We start from the raw sequence: 19,495 nt of genomic DNA, 5'->3' as shown, positions 1-19,495 counted from the left end.
TCTTTGGGGGAACAAGTGGTATTCCAACCCCTATCTCCATGGGGAGCTAAAGTTGCCAAGAGTCAGGAAGGAAGATATATTAATTCAAGTTATGCTTGCTGCTATAACAAATAACCCTCATCATTTTAGTAAACTAACACAAGTATTTTCTCTTTATGGGTACCCAGTTTACTTTCATCTTGTGGCTCTACCATTCCCTAGGGTCTGAATCCAGGCAGAAGCTGAGCAAGAATGTGGAGAAAGCACATCAACTCTCTGTTTTGCCCAGGTGAGAAGCCTATCACTCTGTTCATATTCCATTGGTGAGAACAGGTCACATGACCTCACTTAGCTGCAAGGTTAGCTGGGAAATGTAGTTCCTGGTTGGGCTGTGTTTCTCAGAGACAACTCTATACCACAGTGAGGGGAACGTGTATTTTTGATAAGTAGCAGGCATCCCTGCCAGAGGAGCCCAGCCAGTTCCCCAATAGGGGGAGGCCTCAGTGAGCCCAGCTGGAGAGTGGGAGCCTATCTTTGCTCTACCCACAAGAAATATCCTTGATACAACTCAGCGCCTGAAATGGTCTGAATGGCTTTGGGCTATTTCCAACCCAGCAGCCTGTGGGCATGGACAGAGAAGATAAGGACTCAGTGAAACACAGAGCCTGGCAGAAGACATGGGAAAAATAAACAAATGCACGAAGTGACAATTTCCTGCCAGTGGGACCTGGGTTCTGGGGAAAGCTTCTGAGTACACAGGGTTTGAGATTAATCTCGTTTCCCTCCTGCAGCCTTTGTGTGTGCTCAGGCTGTGTTTGATCAGCTCAGTTTCTGTTTGGAGTCAAGGACCTTCTCCCACCCGTTTATTCCTGGCCTTCTTCTGGATCTGCAGTGAATTTGCGTGTAAGGCTGAATTCATAGCCTGAGGACATTCTCTCAGCAGCTCCTTGTAATGATCTAAATATAGACACCTCACCTCCGTGCAGAGCAGGGAGGAGGAAAGAGACTGCTTTGCAGACACCTTGCTGTGGCATCCTTTGTCTAAGGCCAGAGGATGGGGTTCAAGTCTTGGCCTCTCAATTTACTCTCTGTGTAACCTTGACAAGTCACAAGACCGTTAGTACTGTTTCTTCACCTGTAAAATGGGAACAGTTGCTCTGTTGCCATGATGAAAACAGATCATGAGTCCAAAAGAGTTTTGTAAACTGTAAAGTGCTGTACCAATGTTAGTGATAGTGGGCAGGATCTGTTGGGGGATTTAAAGCACAGGCTCTGGAGCCAGAGTGTCTGAATTTGCACAGGCTGTTGTGAGATTGAGTGAGCTAATGTATGTAAAGAGCTTAGCACACTGTCTGGCCTATCGTTCCTGCTCAGTAGACACTGGTGGCTATTACTGCTGCACGCATGCATGCCTCTGGTTTTCCATATGCTGTGTCTCTGTCCCTTCTGTTTCATCCAGCTGCAGTGGCTTTTCCCCATCTCCATGGGTGGGGTTCCTACTCATCCTTGGAGTCTCAGCAACAGGCCCACTCCTCTGGGAATCCTGCCCAGGGTGGCAGGTTGTACAAATACGGGGAGTGCTGTTCACATAGAAAATGTGAATGGCTCCTCCTGCAGTTGTGCCACATGGCAGAACAGCCTGGTATCACCGTGAGAAATCATCCTCCAGGGTCTGAAGTTCCTGTAAGTCATCTCTGTACTAAGACACTTGGGTGAATGCCTCATTTCTCTTACTGGCAGAGAGTTCTCCATGGGCAGGGAAGGTTAGCTTGGGTTATGCTTGCTGCTGTAACAAACAAGTGCCCCTCATGATGTGATGCCTTGCACCACCTCGGGGCTCTGCACCACCAGCCAGAAGGCTCTCAACAGATGCATGCCCTCAGTCTTAGACTCCTCAGCCTCCACAGCTATAAGAAATAAGTTCTATTTCTTCATAAATCACCCAATTTCAGGTATTCTGATATAAGTAATAGAAAATGGATGAATACCCTCAGGCTGTGCTCTCAGGGGAACCCAAACATGTCACCTGCGTTCTCCAAATGAGGGGACAGAGATTCTGAGGGTTTATTTATCCAGGGCCACACGGCTGGTGAGAAGCTGAGCCAGGATCCAAATCCAGGGGTGTCTGATTTAATTCTGGGTTCTTTCCACCACTCTGCAAGACTATCCCACAAAAATAGTAAGCAAGCACGGAAATGTTGGGAGCAGGGTGCTAATGCTAGGGGTAAAAACTGAAATTGCTGTTCTGAAATTGCTTTCGCTTCCTTCCACAGATTCACAGATACATATGTCGAAAATGAGAGAAAAAAGAGAGAGAAGGAGGGGGAGAAGGAGGGATAAGAGGGAAAGAAAAGGAGAGAAGGAGAGAGAAGGAGGGAGAGGATGAGGAGGAAAGACTCACAGAGAGCAAGAGATCACAATAGAAGCAGAAAGAGGCAGTGGAAGATGTTGTTCATTTATCCAAACCTCCCCTCATCACTCCTACTCTTTATTTTTTGAAGCAAATAAAATTAAATGCAAGTAAACCCAGCACTTCCTTTAGTTGGCCTGTCCCCACTTCCTGTCATATGAACATTTGTTTCTAGAGATGCTGTTTCCAGGCTACTTTTGGGGGGTGGCATATGCCAGAGTTGGGGGACAGAGAATAGAAATGTACCTTCTGTGAGCTAGGTATGTGTACAAGCATTGCCTCTTAAAAATACTTTTTTTATTATAAAAATAAAAAACACAGAAGATGAAGATAATAGTACAATTAATGCCCCTCGACCCATCACTTGGCTTCACAATTACTGAGCAGAGAAAATCCTGCTTAGCATAACTCAACCATCACAACAAGCTTATCCTAGGGGTTCTATTATTACCCTATTTGGCAGAGGAGGAAACTGAGGTTCAGGGAGGACAAGCAACGTACCTTGAGTTCTCCGGGCATCTCTGGAGTCCATGCTCCTAACTACCAGGCTGCCCGAGGCTGGCTCTTCACACCTGGATACACTGTGCTATCACATCCCTGGGAGGGCTGCTGGTTGTTTCTGGACACCAGATCGTATGTGAGATATTTGTGCCTTTGATCAAAATATAATCTAGGCATTGAGCAATGATACTTAAAGCATGATTCATTGATTGGCAGTTTTAGCATCTCCTGGGACAAATACAGAATCTCAGGCCCCAGCTCAGACCTCCTGAGTCAGCATTTATGGGGGGGAGCCCAGACATCTGTATTTTGACAAGCCTTCCAGATGATTCTGATGCAAAGCCTAGACTCCAAGACTTTGCTTCCTTCCAGAGTGCCCTGTGGATTCCTGCTCTGCCTGCCATCCTGGGAATGGCTTCTCTCTCTTCCCTTACCAGTCTCAGTGACATACTTCATGTCTGTTTGCAAAGCCCACACCCCGTGTCCTGGGGACCACGTGAACTCTCTGGAACATTATCTTTATGACCTCGCAGTAGCTGAGCTGTGTCTGGTAAATAGTCCTCACCCCAGTGCTCCCAGTAGATTCTGCCCTGTGCAATGCGGGCTTCTTTAGGCTGGGACTATTGACAGTCTTGAAAACCAGGCCTCCAGGCGGGTCCCCCACACTTCCATGTCACACGACTGTGATTTACATATGCAGGTGTGAGGGGCAGCACCTGTTAGAAATATACACCCGGCAAGTATTCCTTTTGCACCATAAAAATGGATAAATCTGCCACCCATAAAAGCCTTATTTACTGCTAAGGGTTCATTATATATGCATGAAAAACCAACTAATTTAACTGCCTGGCAATAACTTCCTGCCAGAGGCTGGATTCAGGATTGGAATTCAGGTTTAGGTTGGGGGCAGCCAAGGTGAGCTTGAGAGGGCTGGCACAGGTGGCAAGGGCCTGTAGGTACAAGGCTGGCTCCCAATCCTGGCCTGGCGTGGCTAGCAGTGTGATGCTGGGCTCATGTAGGCTCTCAGCCTCAGTTTCTCACCTGCAAAATGGGGATAACCATACCTCAAGCCTAAAATTACTGTGGCAATTAATAACATATTTCATCAAACCAAAGCTCCTGACCACTAATTGTAAGATGTACTTTTAGTTTCTGCATCACTAAGAAAGAAAAAAATGCTGCTATGTAAACTAGAGTTCATGCCTTTTATCACTTAGAATTTTTATTTTATGCTTATTGAAAGAGCTCTTTAAAATTCATTTAGACATAGATTCTATCATATATCAGGCATTCACATACATTAAAAGGGAAATATAAGCAAAATAAATTGATGGAAGGATTCCTAAACCTTTTCCACATTCAGAATTCAATTTCTCTGAATCACTTTTTGACTCAGTGGTCGATGCCTGCACTTTTCTGCGTCATCTTGTCCTTAGTGCCACCAAGGGTTTTCACGGTGCAGTTATTCTTAGAAATGTTCTCAATTCCTAGCCGAATCTTTTTTTTTTTTTTTTTTTTTTTGTCCCCCAAGCTCCCTATTCTGCAAATTTTGCTGCTGGAATTTTTAGAATTTACCAGGAGGTGTTGATAGAAGGTTTGCAGAGGGCACCCAGGACTTGTGTTCCTTCAATGATCTGTAAGTCGTTTGCTGGTGCAAATGTGGGAGTTGCCCTTATTCACAGGGAATCCCCACCGGGCTTGAGCATGCATGGCAATGACAACTGTGTCATGGTGCCCACCTGGCCTGGCTCCCAGAGACTACCAGATGCATCCACATTTCAGAGATGTTGACATGGGGAGAGAAGGTATATCTAGAATTAATGAAATGTGACAGATTAAAATGCTTGCCAGTGGCTGGGCACAGTGGCTCATGCCTGTAATCCCAGCACTTTGGGAGACCAAAGCAGGTGGGTTCCGTGAGGCCAGGAGTTCGAAACCAGGCTGGCCAACATGGTGAAACCCCGTCTATACTAAAAACACAAAAAATTAGCCGAGATTGGTGGCGAACGCCTGTAATCCCAGCTATTCGGGAGGCTGAAGCAGGAGACTTGTTTGAACCCAGGAGGCAGGGGTTGCAGTGAGCTGAGATCACGTCACTGTACGCCAGCCTGGGCGACGGAGCAAGATTCCATCTCAAAAAATATATATATATATGCTTGTGGGTGAGTCTGGCACATAGGAATGGAGAGGAAATTAACATTTCTTGCATGACCTGTGTACCAGGCTGTATTAGTTTGCTTGGGCTGCCATAACAAAGCACCACAGCCTGAGGGGCTTAAACAACAGAAATGTATTGTCTCACAGTTTTGGTGGCTGGAAGTCTGAGATCAAGCTGTAGGCGGATCTGGTTTCTTCCAAGGCTTCTCTTGTCCTGTAGATAGTTACCTCTTGCTCTCTCCTCACATGGTCTTTCCTCTGTGCTTGCCTGTGTCCAAATCTCCTCTTCCCATAAGGACACCCATCATACTGGATTAGAGCTCACCCTAATGGCCTTATTTTAACTGAATCACCTCTTTAAAGACCCTCAGTTCCAAGTATAATCACATTTTGAGGTACTGGCGGGTAGGACGTCAATATAGGAATTTGGGGGGTGGGGGACATGGTTCCACCTATGATATAGGGCCAGGGTGGGTGCTCTGCAAACAGGATCTCCATTTGGCTACACAGTGATTGCATTGGGCAGGTGGTTTTGTCTTTACTAATGAAGAAACTAGGGCCCCAATAAGTTATCTGTCAAATGTCACACAGCTGGGATGGGAAGAGCTGAATTTCAAGTCCAGGAGAAGCTGTGCTGTAGGCCTGCCTGCTAATTCTCATGCCAAACTGCTTTCTGGAACCTGAGGGATGTCGGGCCTGGTCCTTCCTGCCCTACCCCTAGCTTCCGAGTTAGAGAAGGGGAGGGCAGAGGCCTGAGATCCTGCTCACCCCTCCCTCTCCACATCCTACATTAATCAGAGTTCTTCCAATATCTTATTAAACTTCCTTGTAAACTTTTATTTGAAGAAAGGGTGGCTGAACAGAAAAGTTTGAATGTGGCTGTATTGCATGGTATATTAATTTCCTAAGGCAGCTGACAACATGGGTGGCTTAAAACATTATTCTCTCATAGTTCCAGAGTCTAGAAGTCTGAAATCACTGTGTCTGCAGGGCCACATCCCGTCTCTGAAGTCTCGAGGGGAGGATGCTTCCTTGCTTCTTCCTGACTTCTGGGGGTGGCCCTCAATTCTTGGCCTTCCTTGGCTCATAGATGGTGTCACTTCAGTCCCTCTCCATCATCACATAATGTTCTCCGCATGTGTGTGTGTGTGTGTGTGTGTGTGTGTTTTCATCTCTTCTCATAAAAGCACCAGTCATCATAGTGAATTTAGGGCCTACCTTAATCCAGTATGATCTCACTTTAACTAATTACATATGCAAAGACTCTATTTCCAAATAAGGTAGCTTTCACAGGGAACTGGGGTTAGGACTTCAACGTATCTTTTAGGGGGACGCAATTCAAACAACACCACATGGCATAGCTAAAGGTAAGGAAGGACACTGGTCAGGGAGCGAGGTGATGTGCACAGACGGGGGACTTCCAGGCAGAGCCCTGAGATGATAGAGAAAAGCTGAGAGTGGCCACAGGAGTCAGGGATGATGGTGGGTCAAGGGATGAACTGGGCTGACTTTGCTTCTAGGGGACGTGTAGAACCTGCTGTCTGGTGAGATGGCTGGGTCTGAGCTGCCCCTCCCTGTCTGGCCCATTCCTCTGCACCACTCACTCGCTCTTAATCCCCTTACGCCCAGCATATGGTACGAGGGAGGCCAGGTCCAGGACAGTTGGTAAACATCAGGACCACCCTCTTGCTTTTCTCCTTAATGAGGAGGCCAAAGTCTTTGAAGCCAGTCGGAGGTCTGCTTTGAATCTAAGGTATCCCAGAGTTTAATTCTTTTGTAATCCTTTGTTGAGGGGTGGGGGGCAGCTTCCAAAAACACCTTGGCCTTAAGCAGTTGTCATTATGGATGCTAGTTGCTCAAACCTTCACTAACTCAGGTTAACCTGTATCCCAGCAGAGATTTTCTTTTTTTTCTCCTAGCATCCTCTGATGTCAGGCCAAACAAAAATTCACATTGAGGATGTAAGTCCCACATTTCTCCCGGCATTATATCAGAACGGCCCTGGGAGCGTATTAATAACCTGGAGTCATGGAACAAATGGTTATTTATATGTGTAGGTGATGGCTAAAGTACACCCTCCAGTAATTATTCACAATTAACGAGCACTTCAGTAAATGAACAAAATCTGTTCTTCATCCATTGAGGTAGCAATTCTTTATCCAGAACTCGTGTATCTGCAACTTCTGGTTAACCAGCCCTCCCACACAGCTCCAGAACAAAGCTAATTAGAGATTATAATCATGACCTTCAGGCTCCTTCCTGAGCCTGAAGGGTACTTGAGTCATCAATAAAATATAATGTGTTCCGTAGAGTTTCAGTTGACAAGTATAATGGAGTTGAAAATTGGTGATCTATATATACTTGTTAACTCTCTGTTAACTAGACATGTGTTGGCAGCTCTTGTGGAGTGAGCTCTTCTCATCTGCTAGAACTTTCCAGATATTTTCTCATTTAATCTTCTTAGCTCTGCTCTATGTGGTGGGCTTTAGGTGGGGAACTGGGGCTCTCATCTCTTGCTTGTCGAGTCTTAGTTGCTGTCCTTGATTCAGGTCCCTGTGATAATGCAGTTTATAGAGAGTCTGGAATGCCTGGACTAGGAGAAACCTCCAGGGGATCCAGTTTGATCCTTTCATTGTACGTGAGGTGTCTGAGGCCAGAGAGGCTGAGTGATGTGCTCAGGTTTGCACAGAGCACCTGGCCTCCTAGCTGTAAGTTCTCTCTATTACATCATAGCATATTCAACATAATTCAGCTGCTATCTTGATTATCCCCAGGAGTAGGGAGATTGATTTTATGGCCCAAAACAGGCCCAAAAAACAGAGCCTGTCTTTTTTTTTGGTTATTTAGTTTTTATTTCATAATCATAAACTTAACTCTTCAACCCAGCTAGGCATGGAAGGGAACAAGGAAAACATGGAATCCAAAGGGAACTGCAGCAAGAGCACAAAGATCTAGGATACTGCGAGCAAATAGGGTGGAAGTGTGCTCTAATGAGCTATGGAAGGAATAGTCTGGTGGTTAAGATAAAATGCAAGTCAAACTTATCGAAGTTGTCTGCAGTCAGCAATGATGATCTTCTTGCTGGTCTTGCCATTCCTGGACCCAGAGTACTCCATGGCCTCCACAATCTTCATGCCTTCTTTCACCTTGCTGAAGACCACATGCTTGCCATCCAACCACTCAGTCTTGGCAGTGCAGATGAAAAACTAGGAATCGTTTGTGTTGGGTCCAGCATTTGCCATGGACAAGATGCCAGGACCTGTATGCTTTAGGATGAAGTTCTCATCATCAAATTTCTCCCTGCAGATGGGCTTGCCACCAGTGCCAATTTGGCGTGTGAAGTCACCACCCTGGCACATAAACCCTGGAATAATTCTGTGAAAGCAGGAACCCTTATAACCAAATCCTTTCTCTCTAGTGCTCAGAGCATGAAAATTTTCTGCCGTCTTTGGAATCTTGTTTGCAAACAGCTCAAAGGAGACACAGCCCAAGGACTCGGTGTTGATAGCGATGTCGAAGGACACAGTGGGGTTGACCATGGCTGATAGTACAGGACTCCTGGTGGCAGCGGCGTTTTAAAAGCTTTTTTTTTTTTTTTTTTTTTTTTTTGAGAGAGGGTCTTGCTCTGTTGTCAGGGCTGGAGTGCAGTGGCACAATCATGGCTCACTGCATCCTTGACTGGCAGGGCTCAAATGATCCTCCCACTTCAGCCTTCCGAGTAGCTGCTACTGCAGGTGCATGCCACCCTATGCATGCTAATTTTTGTATTTTTTTGTAGAGATGGGGTTTCACCAGGTTGTCCAGGCTGCTTTTGAACTCCTGGGCTCAGGTGTTCCTCCCACCTTGGCCTCCCAAAGTGCTGAGATTATAGGCTTGAGTCACCACACCTGGCCTCTTTTTTTTTTTTTCCTTTTTAATGTCAAAGAGCAGTCTGTTAAATTAGCTATGACCTTATGCATTAACTATATGAGTGTTACAAAGTGTTGGCTGAGTCTGGATCCTTGCGGATAAATGTGAGCGGCATGAAATATATGCCCAGTGTGGATTTGGTGCATTTCCATCATGCTCATCTTCCCTCACCCCCGACATTGAACCCGTTAGCAGTCCTGCCAGGGCAGCTTTAAAAATGTGTCAAAGATTTGACTGCTTCTGCCCATTCCACGGTTCCTGCCTTGGTCCTGGCCACTGTCTTCTCTCACCTGGATGACCTCTGGGGCCTCCTTACTGGAATCCCTGCTTCTGTGTTTCTCATCACACTTAGACTACACTACACGCTCCTTACCAGGGCCTCAAGGCCTTACATGGCTTGCGCTCTGCCCACCACTCTGCACTCCCTCACACTGTTCCAACCACCCCAGCCTTACCATGCCTCAAACCTGCCAAACTCATTTCTGCCACAGGACCTTTGCACAGGCTATTTTCTCTACCTGGAATGCTCTTTGCTCAGATGGTTTCTTGGCTCACTCTTCCATTTTATTCAGGTCTTTGCTCAAATATCACCCCTCCAGAGAGGCTTTCCCAATCAATCTCCACGTCTAAGATAACACCCTCTTCCTTTCATTTTGCTTTTTCCAATGTTGCTTTAGTGTTGTATAGAGCACTGAATACTGCCTTATGATAAATAACAGTCCTACTTATAAGTATTTACTTGTTTTTCTGTTCTTTGTCTGACCTGCTAGAATTTAGGGTCTGTGAGGCCCAGAACAAAGTTGACTCCCCATTTCTCCCATCAGTGCCTGGTACATGGTAGATGCTCAATAGATAACTGTTGAGTAAATTAATAAACTAACAATTTAGAACCAGGCCGGGCATGGAGGCTTACGCCTGTAATCCCAGCACTTTGGGAGGCCAAGGTGGGTGGATCACGAGGTCAGAAGATCGAGACCATCCTGGCCAACATGGTGAAACCCCATCTCTACTAAAAATACAAAAAAAAAAAAAAAATTAGCTGGGTGTGGTGGTGCGCACCTGTAATCGCAGTTACTCAAGTGGCTGAGTCAGGAGAATCGCTTGAACCTGGGAGGCGGAGATTGCAGTGAGCCAAGATCACGCCACTGCGCTCCAGCCTGGTGATACAGCGAGACTTCGTTTCAAAAAAAAAAAAAAAAAAAGTTTAGAACCAATAAAATAGTTCAATAAGGTGTCTGGTCACAAAAAAAAAAAAAAAAAGAAAAAAAAATCCTGGGGGGGAAAAAGGACTCTAGGAATTTTCCAACCAAAAGGTACAGTACCTATATGAAATAAATGGCAAAGTTTCATAGAGGCATCTGAAAGCTGACTTAAATCAACGGAAAGGCATATCGTGTTTTTGAATGGGAAGACAGTACTGTAAAGAAAACAATTTTCCCCAAATTAGTTCTTGAATCGAATGCAATTTCAACCTAATGCCCTTAGGGTTGTGTAAGTTGACAAAACTATTTAAAAACTCATCTGCAAAGATAAATAGGAAAAAGCCACCCAGGAATTTTTGGAAAAATAATGACAGTGAGAAGGGAACTTCAATGTAAAAATTCTAATATGTATTATAAAACTGTAATGATGAAGATAGTGTATTATTGGGGCAGGAATATACCAAAATACCCATGAAATAGAATAGTAAATTCAGCAAGAGACAAAAGGGTATGTTATAATTTACTGTAAGAATTGGATTATAACCCATGTAAGAAAATAGATATTCATAAATCCATACTGATATAAATAATTATATGTACTGGGGGAGAAGGGACAGTTCTTCCTTGCAGAGGAATTTTGATTAATAGTTGTAGAGGAATGATGGAAATAGAAAATCACCAGTAGGCAAATACTGCAATAACAATGGTCACAGGCAAGTACATCAACAGATGCTAAAATTAGTATTTAGCATGATGAGAACAGGATATTTGCATTATCTCAAAGTATTTCCTCACAAGATGTTTATTATTTACTAAGAGGAAAAATAGTAACATTACAGTGTAGAAACCTGGCAGGCACCACCTTAACCAAGTGATCAAATTTAATATCACAGGTGATGGGACACCCTGACATCATGTACCACCTGGTACGTTGCACCATCATGCACTCCTGCACTGTGAAAGGCACATCGCTTGTATGATATTTGTGCCTCCAATGCATACCCTCAATCTAACCCCAAGAAAACATGAGACAAACCCAAATTAAGGGATATTTTACAAAGTAGCTGGTCATACCCTCTCAAAGAGTCAAGGTCATGAAAGATGGAAGACCAAGGAACTGTCCGATTGGAGGAAACTGAGAAGACATGATAACTCAAGGCAATGTAGGATCTTGGATTGGATCCTGGAACAGAGAAAGAACATTAATGGAAAAGCTGGTGAAAATCAAATAAGGTCTGCAGAGTAGTTATGTTAATTTTCCTTTTTTTTTTTTTTGTACTATGGTTACATAAGTTCTTAACATTAGGGGAAGCTGGGGGAGAGGCATAAAGGAACTCTCAATTTTATTTTTGCAAATTTTCTGAAAGCTTAAAATGATTTCAAATAGAAAGCTAAAAAAGAATTTACTATAAGAGTAAGGTGGGGAAAAATAATGGATTATTCAATTAATGATGGTGAGACAGTTAACCATTTGGAGATATGCATAATTTTATTTATATATAAGTATATGTGCTTTATTTATAAAAGTATATTCCATACCATATACCAAAATAAATTCCATGTGGATTTAAACAATTGATCTCATGGAGATAGAAGAATGATGATTACAGAGGCTGGCGGGAGGCTGAGGCAGAGAACTGCTTGAACCTGGGAGGTGGAGGTTGCAGTGAGCCGAGATTGCTCCACTGCATTCCAGCCTGGGTGACAGAGTGAGACTCCTTCTCAAAAAAAAAAACAAAAACAAACAAACAAAAAAACACAGATGCTGGGAAGGGTAATGGGGTTGGGGGGATAAAGAAGGGTTGGTTAATGGGTATAAAAATACAGTGAGAGAGAAGGAATAAGATCTAGTATTCAGTAGCACAATAGGGTGACTGTAGTTAACAGCAATTTACTGTATATTTCAAAATAACTATAAGAGTGGAATTAGAATGTTTCTAACACAAAGAAATGAATGTTTAAGGTTATGCATATCCCAATTATCCTGATTTGGTCATTATGCATTGCACGTGTGTATCAAAATATCACATGTATCCCAGAGATATGTACAACTATTATGTGTCTATAAAAATTAAAATTAGAAAAATAGAAAAATAAAAAAAGAAAGTTACATATACTCTTTAAAGCAAAATAAGAAACATTAAGGTTAGATGAAGCAATATTGAAAATGAATTTCTTATCCTCAATAATTAGAAATCAGTGGATCTCTATGCTACAATTTTAATTAATATTTATTTAATGAATGTATAATGTATTATAAATGCATATTAATACATTTCTATTTATGTTAATATTGATAATTTTATAAAAATGACTTACTGTCTACACCTGTCTAATTGTATTACCTGGGGATATCCTGGTCAGTTTTCAGGTGAAGGTCAGATAAAACTGGGCTCAAATTTAGGCTCCACTGCATACCAGCTGTGTTTCTGAGTTTCTAAGCAATTAATTAATGCTTAGACATTAATTAATTGGATTTGGATTTGTTGAGTGGCCCTCTACCAGTCAGGGTACTAAAATTCCTATTCTAGTTTATGCTTTTAGTCTTGATTAATTCATTTGTAGGCTGGAGATTACAGCACCTGCCTCCTAAGATTGTTGAAAAGTAGTAAGATAGCGTATTGAAGCCCTTGGAACAAAGCCTGGTATATCGTAGGAGCCCATTCAATGTTGGTGCTTCCTATGTCCAAAAAGTAGGCATTTCTCCCCTGGTAAGTGACCACGGGTAATCACCTGAATTATAGACACTATCATTTAAGAATATAATGTAGTGGTTAAGAAAGCACAGACTCTGGAACCAGGCCAAGTTCCAATTCTAGCTCTTCTACATAGTGGCTGTGTGACTTTGAGACAGTTACTTAAGCATCTCTGCTTCAGTTCCTCATCTACGAATTCCCCAATAAGAAGATCTATCTCAGAAAGTTGTTATGAAGATTAAATGACTTAAGATTTGAAATGGATTTGAAACAACAGCTGGCACACAATAAGTGCCATATAAAGCTTTGTTAAATAGAATACAAATTATACCTGGTCTTTCAAAATAGATCACAAAAGCAAAAAATCACTGTACTCTCTGCATTGAGATTGGGAAAAGGTGCTATCCTTTTTAGCTCCGTAAAGGCCTGGCCAGAGCCCCTGGGGGTCAGCCCATCCTTTTTGCCCTGGGCCAAGAGACCCCAAGCTTCATTCAGGAGAGAAACACAGCAAAGCAATGGGCTTCTTGGGGTGAGGCAGTGGGAGGAGGGTAAAGAGGTCTTTGTAGTGACATTAGAATTAAGGAAAATCAAGGATAGTGATTTCAGGTGGATTTGCAAATGAATGATTAACTTTCACCATTTTGACAATATATCCAAGCTCCACCTCTGCCAATTCTTCTGGGATGGTGGTTAAGGTATTTAATACTTCAGGGATAAAGTTTTCTCCTCTGAAGAATTCTAACAACAGGCAGGGTGCAGTGGCTCACGCCTGTAATCCCAACACTTTGGGAGGCCGAGGTGGGTGGATCTCTTGGAGTTGTTAGGGGAGGAAAAACCACCTCCAGGTCAGAAGCTTACCTTGTGTGTCATATTTCAGACAATAGGAAGGAATTCCCCAGTTTCTTTCCAGCGGGGTGGAGAGAAACGTTCCCCACCCTCACTGGAGTAGTATAGTCAGCCTTAATCCCCCTACCTCCTGGGAGATGCATGACTTGGATCTCTTTTCCAACATTCTAGTTGTGTGACCTTGCTTATCTAACATCACCTCCCTGAATTCAGTTTCCTTATCTATAAAATGGAAATGATGACACTTGCCTCTTAGGGCAGTGGAGCCTAAATTTGAGAAACCCCATCTCTACTAAAAATAAAAAAATTAGCCAAGTGTGGTGGCACATGCTTGTAATCCCAGCTACTCGGGAGGCTGAGGTGGGAGAATTGCTTGAACCCAGGCGGCCGAGGTTGCAGTGAGCGAAGATCGTGCCACTGCACTCCAGCCTGGGCGACAGAGTGAGACTCTGTCTCAATTAAAAAAAAAATTCTAACTATGAACTCAAGTGTGGGGAGGAGTAAATGAGCAAAAGCCAGGGACCAGGGCTTTGGAAACACGTGACTTCTGCAAATGTGAATTATTATCATGGACCCAGTGGCCATGGGTCCCAGAATTGCCAACCCCAGGACTGGCAATTGTGTGAATCTCGAGTAGCAGGTGACCTTGTCCACTCTGTGACTTCCAGGGACAAATGGGCTCCTGAGCAAATTATTTTCTCTGCCCAAAAAGACTGCCGAGTGCTCTTGCAAAGGGGGCCAGCAAGTAACAACCCAGCCACTCTCAGCGTGCGTGGGCACGTTGGCCGCTCTCTCAAACAGAAGTATTGTGTCCCAAGGTCCTTTTAAAATAAGCCTATTTTGAGATGTTTATATACAAACCAGGGAAAGAATGGGGGTATTATGCCCATAATGGAAAGTGCTCATAAATAAAAAGGCGCCATTTATCGTCCATTTCCAAGGCTGCTCTGTGGGCTGCTGCTGTGGATCTAGGCCCGGGAGGGGACGGATATTGGGCCTTGTCAATCAGGCTGGCTGCAGGAAGGAGTGGGCTTTGTGCCAAAGACCCCGAGTTTGCAGAGTTCCAGGAATTTCTTCTTTGTCACTGGGGCCTGGCTACCTCCAGCAGATGGAAGATCCACTTTAGGAAAATCGCTTTTTCATTGTAATCAAGGCTTATAACATGTTTCGGTGAATTCTTTAGAATCACTGTAATCACTGTGGAGAGCCCATGGGGTTAGAGGTGGGAAAGGATGGGTTTTGAGTGCAGCATATCTCTCTCTCTCTCTCACACACACACACACACACACATGCACACACACACACCATGCAGGTTACTCTCAATTATTGTCTTGCTGGATCTGTCACCACAAACATATGCTCTCAGGTCACACCTGCCCAGTGCATCCCCATTACGGGGTAGGTGCATTGCGAGGGGTGAGGAATGAATCTCTTTTTGAGTGCTGACTATGTGCCAGGCCCAGTGCAGAGAACTCTCTCTCCATTATCTCATTTTATCCCCACAACAGCCCTAAGAAGCAAGTGTCATCATTTCCATTTTATAGATGAGAAAACTGAATTCAGGGAGGTGATGTTAGATAAGCAAGGTCACACAACTAGTACGTTGGAAAAGGGATCCAAGTCATGCATTTCCCAGGAGGTAGGGGGACTAAGGCTGACTGTACTATTCCAGTGGGGGGTGGGGGAAGTTTCTCTCCACCCCACTGGAGGGAAACTGGGGTAATTCCTTCCTATTGTCTGAAATATGACACACAAGGTAAGCTTCTGACCTGAGAGGTGATTTTTCCTCCCCTACTAATTCCAAGAGTCCTTTTACAAAGCAAAATGGAGTTGGCATTGGTTAGGACAAAGAAGTTACCCCCCAGCTCTGTTCATCTTTCTACTCCAGTCAAATAAAGGTCAACCCCATCCCTTACTTCAAACCGTTGGCCAGTAGAATGAATACTGTATGGAGAACATACAGGATTTGGAGTTAAAGGAAAGTCGAATACACAGAGAATAAAATGGTTGTTACCAGGGGTGGGGCAAGGAAGGGGTGCAGAGAAAATGAGGAGGTATGGGTCAAAGGATACAAAAGTGCAGAGGTGTAGGAGGAACAAGTCTAGAGTTCTAATGTGCCACATAAGGACAATAGCTAATATTGTATTGTATTCAGGATTTTTGCTAGGAGTATACTTTAAATGCTTTTGCCACACAGACACAAAGGATAACTATGTGAAATGATAGATCTGTGTATTCACCTGACTCTAGTAACCATTTCACTATGTATACATATATCAAAGCCTCATGTTACGTGCCTTAAATATATACAGTAAAATAAACAAATAGAGGAGGCTGGAATCCCATGGGTTTGGTGCGATTGTTGCCTGCTCGGTAGAGTCAAAGAGCACTGGCTGGGGAGTCCTCAGTGTTGCATGATGCCTTAGACCAGGGGCTCTGGACCTCGCTGCCTGGACTCAGTCTTAGCTCATCAACTGTGACCTTGAGTAGATTTTATTTTGCTGAGTCTCAGTCTCAGTTTTCTCATCTCTAAAATGGACACACAATTGTACTTACCTCACTGGGCTGGTGAGACAATGCCTGAAAGAGGCTATAGCAAGTTGCACCCTTCTAATGTTTTCTTGACTCTCTTGTCACCTGCAGGTTTCCCGGGCAGTTCCTGCACACATCTATGGCCTCCAGCCTCAATCACCTGTGTTCCTCTCTGCCCAAGGGTTCCTCTGGTGCTCAGGAGGGTGCTCAACCCCTGCACAGGATATTTAGAAGTGCTAGGGAGTTAATGTTCCAGGAGGGACCCTCAGCCTGTGGAAGATGGGAGTGGGTGGATCCATACCCAGCTTTCTCACACTCGGTGGAAAAACTCTCCTGTGTAACACAGAACTTCCCAAAGTGTCCCCAGTAGGACCAAGCCTTAGTTGTCCACAGAGGTGACCTGGTCATCACTGTACCATTTATTGACTTTTCTTTCTTCTCTGTTTTATTTTCTGGCTCTCACTGTGCTTCCTGGGACCACCTCCCGAGTAAACACCCTGTAACCAAATCCTCATCTCAGAGTCTGTTTTTGGAAACTCCACCAAGGCAGGGGCTTAGCGTGAAGCCTAACATTTAATAAGTACTCAGCAAGCAGTGTTTACAATTAATTAATTATTATTTTTGAGAGACAGGGTCTTGCTGTGTTCCCCAGGCTGGAGTGCTGTGGCTATTCACAGGTGCGATCCCACTACAGATCTGCACGGGAGTTTTGACCTGCCCCGTTTTCTCTCTGGGTCAGTTCACCTCTCCTTAGGCAACCTTGTGGCCCCCCTCCTCAGAGGTCACCATATTGATGCCAAACTTAGTGAGGACACCTGATTGCCGTGACGTGCTGCAGTCCAGAATTCCTGGGCTCGAGCAATCTTCCCACCTCAGGCCCCCGAGTAGCTGGGACTACAGGTGTGCACCACTGTGCCCAGCTGTATTTACTGTTGTATTCTTGTGGTATTAGCTCTGCTACCTCCCTGGCTCTACAACATCCCTATGAAATCCCGGGGGTGTCCGTTATTCTCTCTTGGCTTGTGCCCAGCTTTGGAGAATATGAGCTCTGGCTGTGAGCTAGAGGGTGCCTGGATACGAGTGTCTCCTCTTCTTGAGTTTTGGCTTCAACACCTGCCTGCAAATAGCTCCCGCGATCTCAGGGAGCTTGGCCATCATTGGCAAGAATGTGTCCTTCCTGCTGGATTATGGCTCATGCCTGAGAGTAAAAGAATCTAGCTGCGTGCCCTGGAGAAGGTGGCTGAGCCTCCATTTCCTCTTCTGTAATAGGGAAATTAAGAAGTTAGGGTTGTTGGGATGAGTTAACAAGGTAATGTTCATGAAACATTCAGTACAGTGCTTGGCACAGAGGGAGGACTCGATACATGGTGGTCAGAGATTTTTCTCTAGACCAACCCCCCGACTGTACACCTGGAAATTTCAGGCTCAAAGAGTGACGCGTCATGGCTTTTAAACATGCAGTTGCACCTGCCATGAGATGTAAAGGCGGGTGGAGTGGAAGGGCCTGGCAGGCCTGAATGACAGCAAACTTCCTTCCTGGCTACTTCCTGCAATGGCAGCCTCCACTGATCAAATATTCATCAAACCCAACAATGTGTCCATAACACCGAGCAAAGATGAGAAGGGCACTCATCAGGCCCCCAGGAAGCTCATGGCCAAATGATGCTGCCCACTAGTATGAAGGATGTTTTCAGGCCTTTGGAAGGAGCTAATCTGGGAAGTTTCAGATAACTTTAATAACAAAAACATCATTTTTTATAACTATATAATCATATTAATTGTAAACATTTATTGATGTCTACTCTGAAGCAGGCACAGTTTTAAACAGTTTATAGAAATCAATTGAGTTGATCCTATACTGGTACAGATAGACTATTATTATAATATCCATTTGACAGATAAGAAACTGAGTCCCAGAGAGGTCATGCAGTTTGCCTAGGGTCACACAGTTGGTAAGCAGGGGCACTGGGATTTGAACTCGGATAGTATGGATCCAGAATCTTTACTTTTAACTCCCATTGTACTACCCCACACTTAAAATAACACAAGGGACCTGGTTGTCTGAACTTTCAGTGGTTCCTCTGTAGAATCTTTGTGCAACTTTTAGTTTAGTGATGCTCAGGTTAATTTTGGCCTGTTGGCTTCTTCCTGTACTCTGATAAGCTGTAAGTTCTGGATTTGGGTTGGATTCCCTGGGAAACTTGAGTCAGTCAGATGTGCAAACATAACTGGATGCCAGCTCTGTCCTGGTTTCCTGGGGCCCCACTGCAGCTTCTAAGTGTGAGGAATTTATCATGGTTTCCCAGAACATTACTGACCAGCCAACCATTTCCGTCCTATAGATGGAGGGTTTTGAACCTTTTCAGGGTCACAGATTGTGGTTAACGCTGTTTTGGTGTCCTGCCAAGATCCCCTTTGCTGAGCCATCCGTGAGCTGCTGTGAGTGTTGGCTGCTAATGATTCGTAGCTGCCCTTTTCTTAGGGTTGCTATATTTAGCAAATAAAAATACTTAATTTTATCTGGAAAACTTACATCATCTCCAGAAATGTGGGATGTAGATGTAGGGGTATAAGAGGCTGGCCTCATGCCATGGGATGGGGTAACTCTGTGTATAGATTATTCTCCAGTGTCCCCCTGGGGATCAGGCCAGGGCTACATATCACCCAAGATCACACCATTGCTGGGTTCTTTTCTCTTCCTTTTCCTTGAAAGTTTCCCCTGTGAGTCCTTCCTCAGTAACTTCCATGACCCTGAATCTTGGCTTCAGGTTCTGCTTCTAGGGAACACAGATCCCCTTGAGAATGTGATAAAAACTCGACTTTGTCCTTTAAAAACTGCACAGATACACCTACACCCCAATGTTGGCATATGATTTTTGGGATTCACCTTGAAGGGAGCCCCTTACTTCATCCTACGTTTCCTAAACCTTGTCTATCTCGCCCTCTTATAGCTGATAGAGAGTGACTGGCAGCCACTGGGGTAAAATGAGAGTTAGCATGAAGTTTGCACTGCAAATTATAAGCAGAGGGTTTTTTTTTGTTTTTTTTTTTTTTTGCCTATGTGATTTCCATTGTTTGCAGAAAGTCTGTGTGGAAATCAAAACATGCCCAGAGAGAGGAAGTTGTCAGCTGAATGCTTTGATAAGAGATGATAGTTGAAAGAACATGAAGGAAATACAAGTCTGATCAAGTCACCTACCTGTTTCTTCGAAGACTTGCCATTGCTCTCTTGATAAAGATCAAAGTCCTGGACAATGTCTTGA

General features: G+C 44.1%; 1 pseudogene; it reads right to left on the bottom strand.

Moving 5' to 3' along the window:
• Positions 1 to 7,826: 7,826 nt before the first annotated feature.
• LOC469945 (peptidyl-prolyl cis-trans isomerase A-like) lies at positions 7,827 to 8,597 on the bottom strand (annotated as a pseudogene).
• Positions 8,598 to 19,495: the final 10,898 nt, after the last annotated feature.

The sequence above is a fragment of the Pan troglodytes genome, chromosome 21 (genome assembly GCF_028858775.2).
Source record: "Pan troglodytes isolate AG18354 chromosome 21, NHGRI_mPanTro3-v2.0_pri, whole genome shotgun sequence".
In the NCBI taxonomy this organism is placed as follows: domain Eukaryota; kingdom Metazoa; phylum Chordata; class Mammalia; order Primates; family Hominidae; genus Pan; species Pan troglodytes.
Note: the sequence above shows the minus strand (reverse complement) of the source record. Positions and strands in the feature narration are given on the sequence as shown.